The following is a 4737-nucleotide window of genomic DNA, read 5'->3' on the forward strand; positions in this document are numbered from 1 at the left end:
GAGGGAAGAAGTCGTCGTCGCCGAGATCATCGTCGTTGTCGCGGTTGCAGGCTTGGGACTTCGAATAGAGAGAAAGAGCTCGCGAAGAGAGAGAAAAGCGAATGACCAGAGAGAAGGGGAGAGGAACGTGATGGTGATAGGTGTTTCCCTTACCGCCGCTGCCATCATTGCTGTGGGTGGAGCCGGTGTCGAGTTATGCGCCGCTGTTGGAACTGGCGCTACCGTTGGAGATCCAGAGTGGAGGCTAACCTAGTTTTACCTCTACCTCTGATTTTTGCAAGGTTGCCGAAGCTCTCTGTCGCTGAAAAATGGCGCGAACGTTGTCAAAAATCACCACTAGAGCTACTGTTGCTCCATTCTCTTGTTCCTTCTTAGTTACAGTAAGTATTCTTGTTCTGGAACCCTCACCGCTAGTGTCTTGTTATTAGTTTGTTAATGATTTTGAGGTGTTGATGTCGTAGGGTTGAGTTACCATAATTGCATGCTGTGATTGTTGCTATCGCTGCTGCGGGGAGTCATCGGAGCTGCTAGTACTGCTGCTGGTGTTTCTGTGTTGTTGAGTTAATTTGATGTAGTGACTTTTTTAAAATTTATTTTACTTCAAGGAATTGTTATAAATCGATATCAATATGAAAAATATAATTTTTTTTGTGATTATGTGAATCTTTTGAATTAAATTAGACTGTTTTGGAGAAATAGAATTGGTTAAATGAGGATGAATATTAAAGTAATAAAATGGATTAGAAACAATGGTTGAAGTCTCTTGGTGGGTAGATTAGAAATTAGGTAAATTGTTTGTTGTCCTAATATGGTGAAAATTTAATAACTTAAAGATAAATTAAGATAAAAATAAATACATTGGTATTGAAAATTTGATTTGTATATGTTGAGAAATTGTTTGGTATTGAAAAGGTTGAGAAGGGTTTGAGAGATATTTGGTTTGGATGGAACTTTTGAAGGGTGAAAAAGTCTAATTTTAGGAGAGGTTTTGCCAAAATTTTTATAAGAATTGAATGAAATTGAATAATAAAAATGATAAGAATTATTGTTGTTTTTATAAATATTAGAGATTTTTCTTAGAGTTTAAGTTGTTTGATCCATATTATAGGATTATGTTTTGGGAGCTTTAGCGAATTTAAAGAAATGAAAGTAATTGTTTAAGGATAAATAATTATGTTTCAATTAAGATTATGATTGGAAAATAAAATGATTTATGAGTCTTTTAGAAAAATTTTGAATTTAAAATTAAGTTGGAATTAGTTTGGAAACTTAATTAAACAAAATGCACTTATGGTTGTGTTAATTGTGAAGTTGATTGGCGAATTAACTTGTTTAATTTGATCAACAACGAAAAGAATAAATAAATAATTAAAATTAACTTAAAAAGAGGTTTAACTAATTATATATTTAAAAGTTCATTATTTTATCAATCAAAGGGTTTGGAAATAAGAAATGTAAATATGAGGTTTTAATGGAGCTATATATAAGAGTTGAAGAAAAAAGGGATAATTGAGAAATATGATAATAAAGTCGTGATTTCTAAGAATTGTGAGATAAGAGTTGAGAAACTTTAGCTATAATCTAACTTGATCTTGAGTATCATGAAAGTTTAGTTTGTTAGCTTTTAAAATGACTCATTAAAAAATGATATAATGAGATTGAATGAAATAAAGATGATGTGTTTGAGTTAGTTTGTAATCTTGACCATAAGTTTAGAGTATTGTATTCGACACCACATATCTGCAAGTCGTATGTAACAGCCTAAACCTAACTCGGCAGATTTTAAAGTGTGCGGAATAGAAAGTGGAGTTGTGTTGTTGATTCTGAAACTAATATGAAAAATAAGATTTGAATAGAGGCTCACAGTGAAAAGTGAAATTGATATGAGACTCATCGATGAGAATTGTGATTAAATTGAGATATATGCAAGATATTATAATTAATGATGATGATATATTATTGATGAATTTTTTTTGAGTTGTTAAGCCTTTTCTGGCAAGTTTGTACCCCCAGTGACTTCTGTATGGAATCTAAGAACCATTCTAAAGACCTCGAATGCATTGGGGGATGGAATTAATGCATTTAAATTGAAATATTCTCCTATAAAACTTGTTAAAGAAAATATTAATGTTGTGGGATGGTGGTTCGTCTTGTCCATGGTGAGGACGGTGGCTTTGTCCCGTTTACGGATTGACAATGAGGTTAAATATTTTAGTAATAGTTGGAGATATGTGGAATTAAGACTTATGAAATTGATTACAACTGTTACTGTGGTTGATTGTGATTATAACTGTGATATGAGACACTTGCATCTACTAAGGATGGTGATTTTATCCTACTTTTCGTCCCTCCCACAATGAGGATGGTAATTTTGTCATGCTCACACCTTAAGAATGATTATTTTTATGATAAATGTGATTATAAAGAATTATGATTTTGATTATGATCCTTGTTATGACTATGGCTATGTTTCATTTTGATTGTGATTGTTATATAATAACTAAATTGGCAAGGATGAAAATTTTGTCCCGCTTGCGTGACTGATGAGATACCTGCACCTGGCAAAGATGATAGTTTTGTCTTGCTTGCTCAGTGTTGCGGTGGACAAGTGAGGTTGATGATTCTTTCTCTTGTGTTACGGTGGACAAGCGGGGTAGAGAATTTCCTCTCTTGTTGCATTGGGGAATTAGATAGAAGGTTGAGGATTTCCTTCGATTCAATTTTCAACTGTGGTATGGACGAGTTAGGTTGATGATTCCCTTTCTTGTTGCATAACATTCTCTCTGATGTAAGGGTGGCCAGGCACTCTCCCGGATAGCGTTGCCTCTCCAAGAGAAGGTGACAGGACACTCTTCCTACGAGACCAGTTTATACATGCATGAGATATTTTCCTCTTAGGATGCACGATAAAGAGATGATGTCCAGGTTAGCTACCAGATGTGTCAGGTGGTAGTTTAACCGACATATGAGCTCACAGCCAGTAGGACAAGCATGCATTATACTGCATTTGTTTGTATATTGCTTGAAATTGTTTGTCTGTATTTGTGAAATTGAAGAATGTGTTATTTTTTGCTTGTTTGTAATTGAGATTGTTGGTTTGAAATCGTAGTATAGTAGTTTTTCAAGAAAGAGATAGACTAGACGGTAAATCTTGAAAGGAATGGAAAGTGAGTAATATGCCCCATGATCGAAATTAAGAAAAGTAAACTGTGGTAGAATTAAATTGGTTAATTATGAAAAAAAAATAGTTTAGAGAAGAAAATGATATTGAAGAATGAGTTAGAAAACAATGATAGTGATAAACTCCGTTTTTAGGGTTTATCTTGTAGTGATTTTAGGAGATTTTATTACCTTTTACCCATATTTATTCAATGAAATAGCATGGTTTCATGATTGTCTCCTAAAATGTGCTTAAATGTGAAAACATGCTTTTTAGGCCCTTAATTGCTAATTTTGATTCACCTTTGATTCCACTAGAGGCCTTGATATGTTTGCTAGTGATTTCAGGATTGAAAAGGCTAGGAATGAATCAAAAGGATGAAGAGGAAAAGCATGCAAGTGGAGAACTCATGAAGAAACAAGGATTTGGGATACTGAGATCGATGCCCACGCGCAGCATACGCACACGCGTGGATTGTGAAGTCGCATGGCGACGCGTACGCGCACATGACGCGTACGCGTGGAAGCAAAAATGCCAAGCGACGCGTACGCGTGACCCATGCGTACGCGTCGATGCTCGCACGTGACTCACTTAAAGGCAAAACGCTGGGGCGAATTCTGGGCCTGTCCAACTTATTTCTGAGGCTATTTAAGACAGAATTCAAGGGGGGAGTCATCACGTTCCATCACATTAGTTTTAGTTTAGTTTAGTTTTGGAGGGAAAGTTAGTTTCTAGAGAGAGAAACTCTTACTTCTCTCTAGAATTAGGATTAGATTAGGGTTTTAGTTCTCTTCTCTTAGATCTAGATCTACTTCTACTCTTGCTCCAATTTTCCTTTTACTTTATGAATTCTTATGTAGATCTCTATTTCTCTTTCAATGCAATTTATGATTTCCATGTCTTTTTATGTTGCTTTGATTTTCTATTATTGATCTCTTGCCATTGTAGTTAGATCTCTCTTTAATTCTTGCAATTCATGTAGTTTACTTCTATTGCCATTTATGTGTTTGATGAAATGCTTCTTTTAGTTATGAGTTAGATTTTGTTCCTTTTGGTCTAGGTAGAGTAATTAGTGACTTTTGAGTTATCTAATTCTTTTGTTGATTGATAATTAGAAGTTGCTAATTGACTTGAATGCCACTAAAGCTAGTCTTTCATCACGATTTGGCTAGGACTTGTGGAATCAAGTTAATTCATCCACTTGACTTTCTTTCATAGTTAGAGGTTAACTAAGTGGCAGCAATGAACAATTCTCATCATAATTGATAAGAATAACTAGGATAAAACTTCTAGTTCTCATACCTTGCCAAGAGCTTTTCTAGTTGTTAGTTTATTTCCTTTGTCATTTATATTTCTTGTCTCTTATCTCAAAAAATCTCAAAACATACTTCATAGCCAATAACAAGACACTTTATTGCAATTCCTAAGGAGAATGACCCAAAGTTTGAATACTTCGATTATTTTTATAAGGTTTGTTACTTGTGACAACTAAATTTTATTTTTAGAATGAATTTGAATTGAGTTATTTTTTTCTCGTTGTTATTTTAGAATTTATTATTTTATGAGAGACAGAAAAT

General features: G+C 34.1%; 1 protein-coding gene across 1 annotated transcript in view; it reads right to left on the reverse strand.

Moving 5' to 3' along the window:
* Positions 1–4737, reverse strand: part of LOC107630589 (GDSL esterase/lipase 5-like) — a 9471-nt gene that overhangs the window by 4114 nt on the left and 620 nt on the right. The window lies entirely within an intron of this gene.

The sequence above is a fragment of the Arachis ipaensis genome, chromosome B03, assembly GCF_000816755.2.
Source record: "Arachis ipaensis cultivar K30076 chromosome B03, Araip1.1, whole genome shotgun sequence".
Classification (NCBI taxonomy): Eukaryota; Viridiplantae; Streptophyta; class Magnoliopsida; order Fabales; family Fabaceae; genus Arachis; species Arachis ipaensis.